Source organism: Oncorhynchus masou, chromosome 33 (genome assembly GCF_036934945.1).
Source record: "Oncorhynchus masou masou isolate Uvic2021 chromosome 33, UVic_Omas_1.1, whole genome shotgun sequence".
Taxonomy (NCBI): domain Eukaryota; kingdom Metazoa; phylum Chordata; class Actinopteri; order Salmoniformes; family Salmonidae; genus Oncorhynchus; species Oncorhynchus masou.
In genome coordinates this window covers 38,691,641-38,711,421 of record NC_088244.1, presented here as the reverse complement: position 1 = coordinate 38,711,421, position 19,781 = coordinate 38,691,641, and the positions used below count along the sequence as shown (strand labels likewise).

The 19,781-nt window shown below is 46.4% G+C and overlaps 1 protein-coding gene across 1 annotated transcript in view; it reads left to right on the top strand.

Moving 5' to 3' along the window:
• The first annotated feature begins 1,404 nt into the window (after positions 1-1,404).
• l1cama (L1 cell adhesion molecule, paralog a) overlaps positions 1,405-19,781 on the top strand; it is an 83,969-nt gene continuing 65,592 nt past the window's right edge. Inside the window, 1 exon segment of the mRNA XM_064957611.1 lies at positions 1,405-1,584. The gene's annotated coding sequence lies outside the window, so the exon portion shown is untranslated.

Genomic DNA, 19,781 nt, shown 5'->3' with positions numbered 1-19,781 from the left:
AGAATTTGTTCTTAACTGACTTGCCTAGTTAAATAAAGGTAATAAATAAATACATGATAATAAATGTTAAAAAAAATAAAACATGGCATTTCCCAGCTCCGCCCCTCAGCCACACCTCCTAGTCACAGATCACAGACAACACATTTTTCTCCACATAGAATTACGTTTCATAACACAACAACGATGTCTGACACTGACTCCGTTTCCTTTTGATTGCTTTTCAATTGCTTTATCAATTGAAAGCCCAATAGATGGTGTGCAGTAGGTGTCTTAGCAGCAGTCAGTGTCTCAGAATCCGTTAATTGTAAGGGGAACATGGGCTCAGTTGACCATGGTAGACATTATTAACATAAAGGGTCGTTTGGCTGTCCCATTAAAGCACCTGCATAGGGCTATTAGACAGAGCATGGTGAAGAGAGGGGAGAGGGGTCTTTCCTGATTACATCTAGAGCCATACGTCCAGTCGGAAGAAGAGAGTACTCTGTTTATCAGTGAAATGAGCAGAGATAAGAGAGACATTATCCATATTGATCTGTCTGAGCTAGACTTCCTACACGCTGTAGAATGATTCTCCTGAACCAGGAGTTTGCAATAGATGCCTTTTTAGTAGCGACAGAAGCCAGAATCCATTAGACGTTATTAATATCAAGGGTCATTTGGCTGTTCCTTTAAAGCACATGTATAGGGCTATTAGACAGAGCATGGTGAGGAAGCGAGACAGAGAGAGAGAGAGAGACGCAGGTTGCGTCCAAAATGGCACACTATTCCCTATGTAGTGCACTACTTTTGACCAGGGCCATATGGGTGTGTCAGTCTGCAATTAGGGAGCCTATCCTACAGGCACAGTATGCGTCTCAAATGGTACCCTATTCCGTATGGGCTATGGCCAAAAGTAGGGCACTATGTAGGAAATAGTGTACCATTTTGGACATGAGCAGGGAACGAGATGTAGAGCAGAGTGGGTAGGGCCATAGGCTATACCACTATGCTAATAAGTGTATTGTTATGCCTGCTAGAGCTGATCTGCATGGCTGCGTATAGGAAAAGGAGAGAGAGCTGCTATCTGGCAGCAGAGCAGATTGGCTGGCTGCTGGAACCTGGCAAGACTAATCCAGCTGGAAAGACTGCATGCATATGGCCAGCAGCGGAGAAGAGAAAGGAGAGGATGGATGTAGGGAGGAGGAGGGGTGCATGGAGGGAATGGAGAGAGGGGGGGAGGGAACGATGGGGGGGGGGAGAAGACAATAAAGGAATGGTCAGAATCCAACAAGAGTGAGCGAATAGAGCGAGGCAGGAGAAGAAGAGGGAGGGATGAGGGGAGAGGCAGAGGAGAAGAAGGGTGATGTCACCTCACCTCTAGCAGGCAGCCAATGAGAGCGAGGGAGGCAGAGAGAGCGGCTGAGAGAGAGGGAGAGAGGGTGTGTTTTTGAATCACTGCAGCATCAGAACAGCGAGAGGAGAGGGCACAATCAATTTGATAGAGAAGAAGAAAAGGAAGAACTAGGAAGAAAAAAGGGAGGACAAGGAGTTGCCAGAGGAAAAGAAGGATCAACACCCCCGAGGCTGTCGTTTAAACCTGTGGAGGTAAGAGAAGAACACAGCCGTTCAAAAATACAAGATGAGAGCGGGGTTAATTAGAACGCTGGCTGGGTGGAGGAGAGGTGGCCGGATGATGTCTTCATCACACCTGGGTCACATCTGCAATTTACAATCCCAGTTTTACAAGATGGTAGTCTTACTAGCCTGTCTGAAGGGGCTGAGGTGGAGAGATGAATTTGAGTCACATTTCTAGAAGAGTCATGTCATGTGTCGCTGTGACTATATTAGTAGTATCTGGAGGGCAATATTAGTGGTGATGCCATTGGATAAAACGATCAAACTATTAATATTTCAAGATTTGTGTTGAGATTATTGTTAAAATGAGCAAATGTGCTTCTCATAATTTCTCTCGATGTTGTAGTAGAGGTGGTTGTAGGTTTTGTACCGAAGCATCTCCTTTTTATGGTTGACTTTTAATGAATTTGAAATGAAAGTGCATTGAAGAAGACATCTCGTTGAATAGTTTGAATGGATGTTATAGAGAAAGAGTATTATTGCATGTCATTAGTACATTTTGCTGGGTGCACACTCAGATAGCATGTAGCATGCAACAGGGTCTGGTTCAGCTATTAAAATTCAATGCAATGCTGTTGTGGAGCCTCGTTGAAGGAGATCATATTATCGTCGGATGCTTCGATAATCTGCGTAAATATAGATTTTATTTGACATCTGGAGGATTGTGTGATACGATACAAACTCAAAATAAGTGATTGCACGTTTTTTGGGGGGGTTTTTTACATTGAAAATGAGTGTGGGTTATTTTGCTCACTTAGTAATTTTCACAAATATGTAACGTAAACATTTGATTTCTTCAAAATTCTATGTATCAGTATTTGCTGTTAGGCATTTTAGCAGTTATTTTCAGTTGTGTCCTGCACTTTTGACAGTGCATACCTCTACACATTTGTTCTAATTAATTAGTATTTTTAGCCATTTTCTTTCTGTTTTTGACTTAGATCTTTCTCTACCTTGCTACTTTGGCCATATTTTCCCACTATCCCCCCGCTGTTGTCCTCCCCTCCCCCAGCCTCTCCTATATCTCACTGGTTTGATGTTGTTAAGCATGGCTGTGATTGCGTTGTGCTGTAATGGTATTTTCACTCGTCTGGTAGCAGGCTGGTCCCAGATCTGTGTGTGTTCCTATGGGAGTTGGCTATGCAGCACTAACACAACTGGGACCAGTCTAGTTCATGGCATGACAATGACCATACGAGTTGGTATTCAGAACAAATAGATCTGGGACCAGGCTAGTGGTCGGGGTCTAATCTGTGGCAGGTAGCTCTCCTGATCTAGGATCCGTTTTGCACTTCCATAAATAATATCATATGGACAGGAAGGACCTGATCGATCAGCACGCCTGCTTTGTGAATACAGGTTTTCCTGTCCTGGCTGTCCTACTGCAGAGACTCTCTCTCTCCTCTCCTCTCCCTCACTCTCTTTCTCTGGGAATAGGATGTTATCTGGGTTGGTGCTCCTCTGGGGAGCCCCTGTATCCTTCCCGTTTGCTACCTTAAACGAACTACAGTACTGTCTGATGGGACAGAGAGAGAGGGAGGGGAAGGAGAGAAGAGAGAAAGAGAGACACATTGGAATGGAAAATATGGGTGTGGCAGTCGGGCATCTCTCCCAATACAACAGACTGTACAGGTGTGCCCGTGAACGGATGCAAACATCTGGCGATGTGCCAAACATGGCAACCAGCTCTCACATCCCCATTAGGCAGATGAGAGGCCATAGAACACATAACAGGCAGTCCATACTAAATGCTGTGTCTTCTTTAGTCTCCTGGGTGTGAGCGCTGTCATGTCGTGTCGTGAGAAAACACTCCCTCTCTCTGCCTTCACTCTCTTCGCCCTCTCCTCCTCTCCCCCTCCATCTCTCCTCTCTCTCCCCTTCTTCCCCCTCTTTTGTTCACCCCTCTCTCTCTCTCCACCCTCCTCCCTCTCGCCATGCCTCAATAACCTCCAGCCTGTCCCAGATGAGATGAGGACAGTACTGGGGACACTGCTCGGCGGCTGACAATGACTTGTTACCATCGGGACAGCACACAATATGGATCAAGATATAGGCAGGGAGGTGTGTGTGTCATTGCTTGCTTGTGTGTGTGTGTGTGTGTGTGTGTGTATGCGCGCACGCTCTGAGGCGAAATGCCCAAGAGACTGCTCCATACTCCTGCAGCTACTGGTTGTATTTTCAAACTGTTTAATGCAATAATCAGTGTATTGCTACTGCCGGCTGTTTGGCAATCCTAGACCGAGCTGCTGTAACAGCCAGAGAGAAACAGAGTTACTCTTACTTACTTTCTTTCATATAGTAACACAAACACACACACGTAGCCGTCAAACACACACACACGTAGCCGTCAAACACACACACACACACACACATACACACACACACACACTGCTGTATTGTACAGTGTATGATTACCCTGGGCTAGCTATACCGGAGCAGAATGTAATCTCCTTCTCTCTGATGCCAGCTAGCATTTAATTGAGCTGTTCTAACAGAGGGATGGATGGATAGAGTGATTTAAGAGAGGGCAGGGAGAAATAGAGGGGGGGGGAGGGGGGAGAGCGAGAGAAAGAGAGAGGTGGTGATGGATGGAGCGAGGGAGGGGGGAGGGAGGGATTGTTTGACGAGAGAGAAAAGAGAGCGAGAAGGAGGGATCAACAGGAGAGAGAAACAAGGTCACAGGGAGGATTGGCTGTGAAGATGGCAGCAAGGGAAAAAAGGAATAGAGAGAGGGATAGAAAAACAGATGACATGCACAATGACGTATAGATCAATATGTTAGAGAACTAGAGAGGTGAGTCTCGGGCAGCATTGTTTGTTCACGTTATTGTCTTGTTTACATGTATTTCTGTGCACTATTCAGTTTTTTTGTAATGACAATGGTGTTGGCCATATTCATGATACTGAATCATGCTCTTCTCTTGTTAAACCGGAGAGATGTCATTGTGTTAGGGAAGGTGGGCTGTGTGCTCACAATCTGCCACGCAGGAGAGCTCACTGGGGAGAGCAGTGTTATTTATGCTAGCTATTGAAGTGCCGTGTTGTGCAGCGTTAGTGTTATCCTAGCTAATTTAGATTCTCCACACTGGTGTTTTTACGCTAGCTAAATGCTCTACAGTTTTACCCTAGCTAGATGCTCCAAAGCCACCTGTTATTTTGCCTCAGGCCCTACTGCCAGTCACTGCAGCCACCCAAATACACGGCTACACACATCAGCTGGCCCAAATACACGGCTACACACATCAGCTGGCCCAAATACACGGCTACACACATCAGCTGGCCCAAATACACGGCTACACACATCAGCTGGCCCAAATACACGGCTACACACATCAGCTGGCCCAAATACACGGCTACACACATCAGCTGGCCCAAATACATGGCTACACACATCAGCTGGCCCAAATACACGACTACACACATCAGCTGGCCCAAATACACAATTACACACATCAGCTGTCAAAATACATATCAGCTGGCCCAAATACACGGCTACACACATCAGCTGGCCCAAATACACGACTACACACAACAGCTGGCCCAAATACACGACTACACACATCAGCTGCCCCAAATACACAACTACACACACCAGCTGTCCAAATACACGGCTACACACATCAGCTGGCCCAAATACACGGCTACACACATCAGCTGGCCCAAATACATGGCTACACACATCAGCTGGCCCAAATACACAGCTACACACATCATCTGGCCCAAATGCACGGCTACACACATCAGCTGGCCCAAATACACAGCTACACACATCAGCTGTCAAAATACATATCAGCTGGCCCAAATACACGGCTACACACATCAGCTGCCCCAAATACATGACTACACACACACCAGCTACCCCAAATACACGACTACACACACACCAGCTACCCCAAATACACGACGACACACACACCAGCTACCCCAAATACACGACTACACACATCAGCTGCCCTAAATCCACAACTACACACACCAGCTGTCCAAATACACGACTACACACACCAGCTGCCCAAATACACGACTACACACATCAGCTGCCCCAATACACGACTACACACACCAGCTGCCCCAATACACGACTACACACACCAGCTGTCCAAATACACGACTACACACACCAGCTGCCCAAATACACGACTACACACATCAGCTGCCCTAAATCCACAACTACACACACCAGCTGTCCAAATACACGACTACACACACCAGCTGTCCAAATACACGACTACACACACCAGCTGTCCAAATACACGACTACACACACCAGCTGTCCAAATACACAACTGCACACATCAACTGTCCAAATACACGACGACACACATCAGCTGTCCAAATACACGACTACACGCACCAGCTGCCCAAATACACGACTCCACACACCAGCTGTCCAAATACACGACTCCACACACCAGCTGTCCAAATACACGACTCCACACACCAGCTGTCCAAATACACGACTACACACACCAGCTGTCCAAATACACGACTACACCCGTCAGCTCCACCTGCCTTGAATGACGGGTCGCCACTGCTCAAAGTCTTTACCTGCTATTTTCCAAGGGAATACAACATTAAAGATACAACACGGGTTCAGAGATGGAAAGTGATCAAGTTAAGGTGTAAATAAAGGTCCCAAATGCTACCCTATTCCTATTTTGTGCAACACACTACAACACACTTTTGACCAGTGTCCATGAGGAAAAGTGGGCCATTTGTGACGAAGCCATTTCTGTTTCATATTTTAGCTTCTCTGTTAATTGTACAGCTTTTTTCTTAGTCTTTTAGTGTATTCCCCACTGGGACTTACAGGTGTAAACTATGCACAGACAGGTTCACTTTTAGTGACTCTGGTTCTCAGTGTTTGTCGTTTTAGCACACTGCTGAGCTAAAGAGAGGCTGCCGTAAGGGTTGATGGTTGACGTGATGGTTTCTCCCTGGTTGCCCTGCGGTGTGTGTGTCTGTGTGATGAAGGAAGCCTGTTTGATTTAGATTCTGCAGATGGAGCTAGACTAACTGACATGGTGTGTGTCAAGTGGGGGATCAGGCAGATGTGTCGGGGTGGAGTCTAGAATATGTTACTATGATTTAAAGAGTGAAGGGTCAGACAAGGAGTGATTGAAAGGCAGGGAACATGATTATGAAACCTACTGGGAGGGAAGGGGAAGGTGGAAGGGAGGGAGAAGAGGAGAAGGAAGGGAAAAGGGCGCCTGAATCTATAGAAAGAGAAGTGGGGTATTTTATAATGAAATAGAATAGCACACGATAGATACTTTATTGAGAAATGTAAATAATAATGCATGAATATATAATAAAGGACAAAAAACAGTGGTTTTAAGAAGGGGAGAGATTTGGGGCTGTTGTCAACATCAGTTCAGTTCCCAGTGATGAAACAAGACAGTGTAGATTGTAGGTCTGTGTTTAGACCAGTACTCTATGAAGCACGACTACTACGTCTACTGCTACGACTACTACTACTGTCACTACTACCTCTACTACAACCACTACTGCCTCTACCACTACCACTACTGCCTCTACCACTACCACTACTGCCTCTACCACTACCACTACTGCCTCTACCACTACTGCCTCTACCACTACCACTACTGCCTCTACCACTACTGCCTCTACCACTACTGCCTCTACCACTACTGCCTCTACCACTACTGCCTCTACCACTACTGCCTCTACCACTACTGCCTCTACCACTACCACTACTGCCTCTAACACTACCAATACTGCCTCTACTACTACCAATACTGCCTCTACCACTACTGCCTCTACCACTACCAGTACTGTCTCTACTACTACCACTACTGCCTCTACTACTACCACTACTACTGTCACTTTTACCTCTACTACTACCACTACTGCCTCTACTACTACCACTACCTTCTTTACTACTACCACTACCACTACTGCCTCTACAACGACCACTACTACTGTCACTTTTACCTCTACTACTACCACTACTGCCTCTACTACTACCACTACAGCCTCTACTACTACCACTGCAGCCTCTACCACTACTGCCTCTACCACTACCACTACTGCCTCTACCACTACCACTAATGCCTCTACCACTACCACTACTGCCTCTACCACTACCACTACTACTGTCACGTTTACCTCTACTACTACCACTACTGCCTCTACTGCCTCTACTACTACTACCACTACTGCCTCTACTACTACCACTACTACTGTCACTTTTACCTCTACTACTACCACTACTGCCTCTACTACTACTACTACCACTACTGCCTCTACTACTACCACCTCTACCACTACTGCCTCTAATACTACTATCTCTACTACTACTACCACCATTACTACTGCCACTAATACTACTACCTCTACTATTACTACCACTACTGCCTCTACTACCACTACTGCCTCTACTACTGCCTCTACTACTACTACCACTACTTTCTCTGTTATTACTACTGCCACTACTACTACTACCTCTACTATTACTACCACTACTGCCACTAATACCTCTACTACCACTACTACCTCTATCACCTCTACTACTACTACTACCTCTACTACTACTACTACCTCTACTACTACTACTACCTCTACTACTACCACTACTACCTCTACTACTACCTCTACTACCACTACTACCTCTACTACCACTACTACTACCTCTATCACCTCTACTACTACTACTACCTCTACTACCACGACTACTACCTCTATCACCTCTACTACCACTACCTCTATCACCTCTACTACCACTACCTCTATCACCTCTACTACCACTACCTCTATCACCTCTACTACCACTACCTCTATCACCTCTACTACCACTACCTCTATCACCTCTACTACCACTACCTCTATCACCTCTACTACTACCTCTACTGCCACGACTACTACCTCTACTACTACCACTACCTCTACTGCCATGACTACTACCTCTATCACCTCTACTACCACTACTACCTCTACTGCCACGACTACTACCTCTATCACCTCTACTACTACTAACACTACTACCACTACTACCTCTACTAACACTACTCCCACCTCTACTACCACGATTACTACCTCTATCACCTCTACTACAACAACACCACCACCACCAAACACCAGTCATCACTTACCAACCCTGTTCTCTATCCTTACACATCTAGAGGAGACCTGACAAGTTTGGAATCCATTCCCCTTTTACCGGATTTTCTCACCTCCCTCCTTCCATCTCTTTCTCCCTTCGTTTCTGCGCCATGTGTGGTTTCACATGTCATGTCTGTATTCATGCATAGTCGGGTAGCAACCAAACCAAAGCCTTCCACTCCAGGCCTTAATCAGAATAATGTCTACTTGAGATTATTATTGGACATTACAGAAACGCTGACACAAAGGCCAATAAAATGAACCCAATTATACAATTGAACCGTAGGCTAGGTCCCAAATGGCACCCTATTCCCTGTTTAGTGCACTACTTTTGACCAGGGTCCATAGGGTAGGACCTTGCTCAAAGGTAGTGCACTAAATTGGGAATAGGGTGCCATCTGGAAAACTGATTTTAGAGATAGGGTTCAAGATTAACACTGCTGGCAAATATGGAGATTTGAGTGGATTACTTTATTAAATCTCTGTCAGTGGCACCCCTTTCGCTCGCATGTGTCCGTGCGTGTGTGTGTGTGTGTGTGTGTGTGTGTGTGTGTGTGTGTGCGAAAGAGGGTAACAACCCTTGAAAAACACAGGAAATAGACCTGTTTAACCATTCAACAGGAACCTCATCAAGCGTTATGACTACTACATTCAAGTCATAAGAGAAAATGATGCCTAGTATGCCTTACTTCAATCAAGTCATTTACAGAGCACAGTAGGTGTCAATGAGAGAGCCTCGCGTTCCGTTGAAGCCGGGAAATGCACGAATCCGGTATTTATTCTACCAAATGATATCGTTAGGTTCTTCTCAGCTACAGACCCAGGCGGAGACAGGGAAAGCACAAACCAGATGTATTCACCCAACTGGGTGCTTCTGCTGAATAGCATTGTGATACAGTCACACAGTTCTTTATACACAGCGCATGGAGCAAATGTGGGGCCGGATGGCTGTCTGGCTCTGTTCTACCTACCGCGTTCTGTTATTCTCACTCCGCTCCCCAACTTTGACGTCGAAGACAACCTCCTCGCTTCCCACAGAAACGAGACTGTTGGACTGTGCCTAAAACCCTGACCCAGAGAAATTCTATCCTATTCTGCAGAACATGTTCTAACTCCAGACAGAGATGGATCCCATCCAACCCTTCTAGGGTCATACCAGAAGTCAGAGTCTCCGTCTGTATTTGTCATTTGCATAAACAGCACCTTCAAAAAGTATTCAATGCCCCTCGACTTGTTCCCCATTTTGTTGCGTTACAGCCTGAATTCAAAATGGACCACGTTGATTGTTTTCCTGACCCATCTGCACACAATACCCCATAATGACAAAGTCAAAACATGTTTTTAGACATTTTTGCAAATGTATTGAAAATGTTAAACATAAATGTCTCATCTCATTGTTAGAATCACCTTTTGGCAGTGACTTATAGCCGTGAAGCTTTCTGGGTAAGTCTCTAAGAGCTTTGCACAACTGGATTGTGCAATATTAGCACATTCTTTTAAAAATTCTTCAAGCCACGTCGAGTTGGTTATTGATCTAGAGGCGAAAGAAATGCACGCCTGTTTAGGCGAAGGTGCTGGCTAGCGGAGAAGAACACTTGAAAAATGAAAAGCAGAGCAGCACACTCTCGGAGCTCCGAGGCAATCATTTAATAACCTAATAACCATCGTTTCGACCAAACAAGCTGTCTTAATCAGGGTAAGTTGGTTATTGCTCATTGCTAGACAGACATTTTCATTGTCTTTGCATAAATCTTCAATCCTATTTAATTCAAATCTGTAACTAGGCCACTCAGGAACATTTCAATGTCATCTTGGTAAGCAACTCCAGTGTATATTTGGCCTTGTGTTTTAGGTTATTGTCTTGTTGAAAGGTTCATTTGTTTCCCGGTGTCTGTTGGAAAGCAGACTGAGACAGATTTTCCTCTAGGATTTTGCCTAAGCTTATTCCATTTATTTTGAATCAACAAAAAAAAAACTCCCCGTCTTTGACGATGACTAGCATACCCAGAACATGATGCAGCCACCAAAAATGCTTGAAAATATGAAGAGTGGTACTCAGTGATGTGTTGGATTTGCCCCAAACTTAACACTGTATTCAGGACAAAGTTTACTTCTTTAACACATTTTTTGAAGTTTTACTTTAGTGCCTTATTGCAAACAGGATGCATGTGTTTTGAATATTTGTATTCTGGACAGGCTTTCCTCTTTTCACTCTGTCAATTAGGTTAGTATTGTGGAGTAACTTCAATGTTGTTGATCCATCCTCAGGTTTCTCCTATCACAGCCATTCAACTCTGTAACTGTTTTAAAGTCACCATTGGCCTCATGGTGAAATCCCTGAGCAGCTCAAAGGGATATTCAATGTCTGCTTTTTTTTTTAGGTTCCCTTCTTTGCAAGGCATTGGAAAACCTCCCTGGTCTTTGTGGTTGAATCTGTGCTTGAAATTCACTGCTCGACTGAGGGATTGTACAGATCATTGTTTGTGTGAGGTACAGAGATGAAACAGAATTCCACTTTGACGGGGTGTGTGTGTGTGTGTGTGTTGAAACACAGCTAAATGTGGAAAAAGTCAAGGCGTGTGGATTCTTTCTGAAGGCACTGTACACACACACACACACACACACACACACACACACACACACACACACACACACACACACACACACCAACCCATAACAAGATTAGAATTGGAGTCTCCTCATAACCATAGAGATCCTGTAGCCTTAGAAAAGGAAATGGTTTCAGAACAAAAAAAAGAGGAAAAAACAAGAAACAGACAGAATGCGTAACGGCGAGAGAGAACCACAGAGATAAGAGATTGGCAGAAGAGAAGTGGAGACGAGAAAGATCAAACGAGGGGAGACGTGAAGAGAAACTGTCTTCCCCAGTCTGCCCTTCTCTCTGTCTTTCTGAGACCCTGACCCTTCATCCCTCTCTCTCTCTTGCTCTGTCACTCCGAGAAAAGTATGTCTTTGTCTGTGAGTCATCGTAAGAATTCCCCTCTTCCTCCCATCCCTTTCACCACATGCCACTCCAATCAAAGAGGCTTTATGGGCACATCTCTGACTAAAATTAGCCTAAATCGCCCCTCTGTCCTGGACAGTCTGCACTGTGGGTGGATGACGAAGTCTGTTAACTGTAGAGGAAATGTGTGTCTGTGTTTGTGCATGCGTGTGTAAGTGTGCGAGAGAGAGAGAGAGTGTGTGTGTCACATCGTCAAAGTAAAGAAGTTTTAGAAGTGTGTGTGTGTGTGTGTGTGTGGGTCTCATGACTACATTACATGCCAGCACGTAATAAATGACTTCCGTCTTATTGGTATTTACACAACTCCTCAATCTTTCACTGTGTCTGTCTGACGCCTACACATCTTGTACTCTATACAAGTATACTGTACTATGCATAATACTGACTACCAGAATATATTACTACTGCTGCTGGCAGGCAGAGACGAAGGACGTCCCTATTGTCATGTCGATGATTCAAGTGACATGAAGAAGGGAAGCGTTTAAGCATTTTCTGACTTCTGCTGATGTAAAATAGGGCTTTATCAATAAATGTGTTTGATTGTACAGTAGTGGGTTGTAAAAGTTTCAGTGGCAGAGCTGTTCTAGGATCAGGTACCCCCTCGTATTCACTATAATGTAAAATACTAAACTGATCCCAGATCTGTGGGTTGTGCTGAGGCTCTGAGAGACAAGCTAGGGGACTTGGCTGTCTGGAGCTCACTGGGAGATTGGAACAGTGTAATGTATGGAACATGACTGCTTGGCATTGAATGACTGACCTATGAAATGACTGGCACAAATGATTCTCGTTCAAAGGATCATTGAATGACTGACCTATGAAATGACTGTCACAAATGATTCTCGTTCAAAGGATCATTGAATGACTGACCTATCAAATGACTGACACAAATCATTCTCCTTCAAAGGATCATTGAATGCCACGGTGTCGAATCATCACGAATTTCAATTTACGTTAAGTAGCTTGTCGTCTCTTGTTTTATTGAACCTACTGTAGTCTCACGTTGCCAGACTTTCTCGTCTCACATTCCATTGAACCTAAAAGTAGGAACAAGTGGAATGGATAGAGCTCACATTCTCATTGAATTAGAAAAATGTAACTCCATAAATAAGCACGTAACGACCAGTCTTGTGATTGTAGTATGCACACTACATCCTAGTGTCTCTCGCTCTTCCTCTGTCTGTATCCTATGACCACAGGAGGAGGGTAAAGAGGGCCATTTTGCACCTGTCAGTGTGTGTGTGTGTGAGAGCCATGATATGTTCCTTCCAAGTGTCTGTCTGTGTACTTGTCAGCCATGATATATTCATTAGGCTTGGATTAGGTGGCGGAGGAGGGGATCAGTTGTATAGTGTGCATCATCCCTATACACGGGTGCTAATTTAATCCCACCTACTGTGCCAGTCGCATTATTCCAGCCACCCAGGAGGAGACAGAGGGCGGCAGGGGGGGGGGGGCGACACAGGACGAGGGGATATATATATATATATATATGAGATAATGATGAAAGAGAGCGAGCGAGACAGAGAATGGCAACCTCTGCGTCTATTCTATTTGACAGTACTGTTAAAAATCCCATGTTGATAAAACGCTCTTACATCTATCCCACCCACCCGTGAATACTGCACGGGGGGTAGCGCACAGGGGGGGGGGTAGCGCATGACGAGACGAAAGAGAGGGGAGCAGAGGGGGAGAGAATGACAACAAGTCATGTCTTTTCTATTTGACGTTGAAACGTTTTATGTTGATACAACAGGTCGTAGAGTTTTTCTTTGTTTTGTGACTGAATGGCTGCTCGTGCATTCTGGTGCTTGGCCTGCTGTCTTTTGAGTTGAGAGAGAGAGAGAGAAAGGAGAGGAGAGGTGGAGATGGATAGCTTGCAGTAAGCTAGTCAGTCAGCCTCTCCAGCTGTCATTCTGGAGACGGAGACAGAGACAGCTGAATATATTTTGAATCCATTATAGTTTGACATGCATGGTACAGTGGTTCATTTCTAATGCTAGTGGCTGCCGGTGAACGTTCACCAGTGGCTGCCGGTGAACGGTGTGCCGTGTCGGACCACCCACCTTAACTATGAACAACGATCCTACCTCCACTTCCCTTTACAACCACTGTGTGTGTCTGTGTGTGTGTGTGTGTGTGTGTGTGTGTGTGTGTGTGTGTGTGTGTGTGTGTGTGTGTGTGTGTGTGTGTGTGTGTGTGTGTGTAACTCCATCTTACAGCCACCTTCCTCTACAGCCCTCCTATTAAACCTCCTCCTCTTCGTAAGGGTCACGAACCCATCTTTGGAAATCTTCTTCCGCTGTGCATTAGGTCCACAGCATCCCAAGCACAGTTTATGTAAGACACTCCAACATGCCATGTTCACCGCGATATAGACATGCATTATCCAGTGAATTATAGCATGCCAACTGAGCGCTATGAGCACCGTGCATTACGTCGAGAACATGCCAGGCAAGTGCACTATTTGAATTTATGTAATCCACTCTAACAGGGGTCGTTTATATTGCTTCTCTCTCGTCTTCTCCTGCTTAATTTACTGTACAGAATGAGGTCAGATAGCTACTATACAGTACCTCAGGCTGCACTGCTACCTGGGGTTAGCGGGGTTGTGTGTGTGTGTGTGTGTGTGTGTGTGTGTGTGTGTGTGTGCGCATTGCAGAGCCTTCAGACTAAAGGATGTGAGCGAGTTCAATTGGGCGTGTAGAAGTTAGGAACAGTGCAGAAGCTGAAATAATGAGGCAGTGTGTATCCTCCTATTAGTTGGTGTGTGTGTGTGTGTGTGTGTGTGGGGGGGGTCATGTACCCTTGCCACCACTGCTGTGTTTGTAGTCACCTATTAAACTGTCTGTTTATATCAACATCAAACTTCATCATGCAGCGGGAAGGGACGATAACTGGACTTCATATTTGTGTGCAAACATTTTGGCTAACAAGTAACTCTTGTTTGACAAAACGTTACGAGGAAGCAAGGAGCTGGGGTAACGCCTGGATGATGCCGTCTCACTTAAGTGGCGCGACAGAGTCTAGATTTGTAGTCCACTCACTCACTCCTGAACTGTAGCAAGGTGAAAAGGTAACTGTATACTGGAGGGAATGCAGTGAGAGGGAGAGGGAGAGGAGATGGAGATGGAGATGGAGAGGGAGAGGGAGATGGAGAGGGAGAGGGAGAGGGAGAGGGAGAGGGAGAGGGAGATGTAGAAGAAGAGGGAGAGGGAGAGGGAGAGGGAGAGGGAGAGGGAGAGGAGAGGGAGAGGGAGAGGGAGAGGGAGAGGGAGAGGGAGAGGGAGAGGGAGAGGGAGATGGAGAGGGATGGAGAGGGAGAGGGAGAGGGAGAGGGAGAGGGAGATGGAGAGGGAGAGGGAGAGGGAGATGGAGATGGAGATGGAGAGGGAGAGGGAGAGGGAGAGGGAGATGGAGAGGGAGAGGAGATGGAGAGGAGATGGAGAGGGAGAGGGAGAGGGAGAGGGAGAGGAGATGGAGAGGGAGAGGGAGATGGAGAGGAGATGGAGAGGGAGAGGGAGAGGAGATGGAGATGGAGAGGAGATGGAGAGGGAGAGGGAGAGGAGATGGAGAGGAGATGGAGAGGGAGAGGGAGAGGGAGAGGGAGAGGGAGAGGAGATGGAGAGGGAGAGGGAGAGGGAGAGGGAGATGGAGGGAACAAGAACTGTAGGATGACATTGACAGGCATGGATACAGGGAACTGGGAAACTGTCGGGGGTCTGGGAACATTTTCATTTCAGAGGAGAGGACAGTGGAGGGAAGCAGGGAGGGCAGGGGAGAGGAAGCCAACGAGACTAAAATTCGGGAACAGATGGGAGATGATGAGGGAAAGTAGGAGGGAGAGGAGGGGTAGACAAAGCCATCAGAGGAGGAGAGAATAGACAGAGGCCCCGGCCAATACTAACGAGCCTAATGAGGTAATTACAGAGTTAAGTAACCGGGTGACCCCCAGGCTACAGGACTGCCGGGGTTATGGAGAGGGGAGACAGGGGGTTGGAGTGTTAACTACAGGGCTGGGGGTGGGTTTACAGGCGGTGGGGGTGAGGAGGGGGAGACAGGGGGAGAGGAGTCGCTGTGTTAATTAACTCAGCCATGGCTGGGGTGGGGCAAGGAGTGGGAGAGGAAGGTGGAGGAGAGGAACTAAAGAATGGAAACTCCATTACCCAGTAACCTTTTAGCAGTGTGGACTGTGTTATTAGGAAGTGATCCGCTCAGGGCCTGACAAAACAGAGGAGAGAGAGAGAGAGAGAGAGAGAGAGAGAGAGAGAGAGAGAGAGGAAAGTGCGTGGGCTGGAGATGGGGAGACAATGAGAGTGGAGAGAGAGAGGGATACAGAGAGAGAGAGAGGTGAGCGGGGAAGAGATGGGGAGAGAGATGAGAGAGGGATATGCAGAGAAAAGAAGAGAGGGGGAGAGAGAGAACACAATGGGCAGACAATGTGGTGGCTGGTGGGATACAGAGGGGAGGGTGAGAAGAGATGCCTGCAGCGATGGAAAAAGTCACAGAGCATGCAGATGGAAATGTCACAGAGCACAGAGAGGCAGAGTGGAAGGCAGCGACGCACCTGGCATCTAAACACACAGACACAGCTCCTAATGCTACTCAGCTCACCTGCTTTCCGTTCTGGCTGGATACACAATTACACTATGACACTAATTACTGAGCAGCAGAAACACAGACAACATACTGTAGTGACTCAACTAATGATACATCAATATTTAGATTTTCTTTGCATGTCTGTCTGTCTGTCTGTCCTCCCTCCCTCCCTAAGAGAGAGTGTGACCGTGTTTTTTATTTACGGACAGTGTGAATGGTTTTTATCAGCCTGTGGTACACTAGACAACAGGCGGCAAGGTAGCCTAGCAGTTAAGAGCGTTGGTCCAGTAACCAAAGGGTCGCTAGTTCAAATCCCAAGCTGACTAGGTGAAAAATCTGTCAACCTGCAAAAAAGACTCCATCCAAAAAGGATATTTTGTATTTGTTTCATACATCCATTGTCGATATAGCCCCAGTTTATTTTTGCCATGTCAGCAATCAAGTTTTCAAGATATGCAACTTTCAAAATACAGACATCTGGCCCCTATGATGCAAAACGCAGCATCAGATGATGCAAAAGTTGATTTCTGACATACATTTTGGGACTATACCAACAATGGACTAACGAAACGAGTACCAAGCAGATGAGCACAGGGTGGAGTTCTCCTTTCATGGTGGAGAAGTACTCCATTGTCGTAACGCCTGGAGACAGTTTGTCAGCTTTTCCTTGACTTTAAACCTGAACAGGAAATATCTCTGAGTCATTGGGTATAACGAAGCCCCTAGTCATGATCAGGAAGAAATCCTGGCCCTATACCACTGCCCCTTGTTATTGACATTGTGATGACTGGACACGTGATAGCTGTCTCCTGGCAGGGCTTGTTGACCCCTTCTCCTGTACTCCACTCCTCCTAACCAGCATGGTTAACATTGTTAGAGCTACATTTCAGCTAATCAGGACATATTCAATTGAGTTAGCAGCCATTACAGAGAGCTTTTATGGTGGGGTACGCTTTCTACCCATCTGCCCCTTCACCCTGCTGTGTGTGTGTGGATCTGCCCCTCCACTCTGCTGTGTGTGTGTGGGCATCACCTGTGTACACAGCTGGATGAGTCTGTGTGTGTGTGTGTGTGTGTGTGTGTGTGTGTGTGTGTGTGTGGACAGTGTCAGACCTTGTCGGCAGAACTAATGATCTCAGGCTCATCAACTAGTCTTCTAGCCTCAGTGAAAGGTCAGCACAGATTCTCTCTCTCTCATTTTCGCTCCGTCTTTCTCTTTCTCTGTCGTTCTTTCTCTTTCTTCTCCCTCTCTTTCTCTCTGTTCTCTCCCTCTCTTTCTCTCTGTTCTCTCGCTCTGTTGTCTCTCTGTCCGCTCTCTCTCTGTCTTCTCTCTCTCTCTCTGTGTGTCTGCTCTCTCTGTGTCCTCTCTCTCTCTCTGTGTCCTCTCTCTCTCTCTCTGTCTGCTCTCTCTCTCTCTGTCTGCTCTCGCTCTCTCTCTCTCTGTCTGCTCTCGCTCTCTCTCTCCACTGTCTGCTCTCTCTCTCTGCTCTCTCTCTCTCTCTGTCTGCTCTCTGTCTGCTCTCTCTCTGCCCTCTTTTTCTCTCTCTCTCTCTCTCTGCTCTCTCTCTCTCTCTGTCTGCTCTCACTCTCTCTGTCTGCTCTCACTCTCTCTCTCTCTCTCTCTCTGTCTGCTCTCTCTCTCTCTCTCTGTCTGCTCTCGCTCTCTCTCTCCACTGTCTGCTCTCTCTCTCTGTGTTCTCTCTCTCTCTCTCTGTCTGCTCTCTGTCTGCTCTCTCTCTGCCCTCTTTTTCTCTCTCTCTCTCTCTCTGCTCTCTCTCTCTCTCTGTCTGCTCTCACTCTCTCTGTCTGCTCTCTCTCTCTCTCTCTGCTCTCTCTGTCTGCTCTCTCTGTCTCCCTCTCTGTCTGCCCTCTCTGTCTGCCCTCTCTGTCTGCTCTCTCTCTCTCTCTGTCTGCTCTCTCTCTCTCTCTCTCTCTCTCTGTCTGCTCTCTCTCTCTGCTCTCTCTGTTCTCTCTCTGTCTGCCCTCTCTCTCTGCCCTCTCTCTCTCTCTCTGTGTGTGTCTTCTCTCTCTCTCTGTGTGTCTTCTCTCTCTCTGCTCTCTCTCTCTCTGTCTGCTCTCTCTCTCTCTCTCTGCTCTCTCTGTCTGCTCTCTCTCTCTCTGTCTGCTCTCTCTCTCTGTCTGCTCTCTCTCTCTCTCTCTCTCTCTCTCTCTGCTCTCTCTATCTGTCTGCTCTCTCTATATCTGTCTGCTCTCTCTCTATCTGTCTGCTCTCTCTCTATCTGTCTGCTCTCTCTCTGGCGTGATTCTGAGAGAGAGAGAGAGAGAGAGAGAGAGAGAGAGAGAGAGAGAGAGAGAGAGAGGAGGGATAGAGAGACTAGCCCAGGCAGCCACACACCGCACACTGAAAATGATAAGAGCGGCTGAAAGAGTGAGCCTGAAATCCCTACTCTGCTCATTCACTGTATGCACATGGGACAGGCTAAAGATACCCTCCAGATCCCTTCACTGTCTGTCTAAAGTAAAAAAAAGACACACACACACACACACACAGGACAACTAGAATTGCAGACAGATGGACATGGTGGAACATGTTTTGTCTGTTGATTCCGTTTTCCGCCTTTCACTCGCTGCTCTACCGACTGGCTTTTATTGAAATAGGTGTGAGAGAAGCGAAATGTCACGTCCTTGATCCTCACAACAACAGTGATGTGAGCTGTAGCTAATGTTGTGATGGAGGTGAACAGAGGGGGGATTTGAACACACGCGGACAGGGATTTGCCCGCCGCCCTCCCTGGACCAAGGCAGTGCTGCTGTGTGAAGATAACAGTGTCTTTGAGGGGCCCAGTCTAAGCCTGCGTTCCAAATGGCCCCCTTATTCACTACTTTTGACCAGAGCCCATCACTATGAAGGGAATAGGGGCCACTCGGGACTCGGCCGGACACTGTGGAAAGGACAAGACTGCTTCGCCTCAAATAGACTCCCCTCAGCGGTCTCTATTGGTAATGATTGAATTAGCTGCTGCGCTCATCATGTACTGTTGTTGATGATGATAACGATAACAGATATTATGGGACTTATAGGCTGGGGCGGAGGTTGTGTCGACACAGACACAGACGCATGCATAGATATACACACTTACGCGCGCATGCACGAGGCCACCTACGAAGCAATCGAATGCTCCATCTATGTTTCTGCATGCATTGATTTATTTGATCGAAGATAAATCAAATAAAAATTCTAAACTAATTCAATTCTAAACTCATCTGTGCTTCTAACGTCTGGCATCGCTTGTGTTTGGGGTTTTAGGGTGAGTTTCTGTGCAGCACTTTGTGACATCTGCTGATGTAAAAGGGCTTTATAAATACATTCGATTGATTGATTATTGCACCCAATACTGAAATGGTTGTTCCAGTTGATATGGTTTAGGTAGTCTTGTTTGATGAGTTCTTCACCATAGCA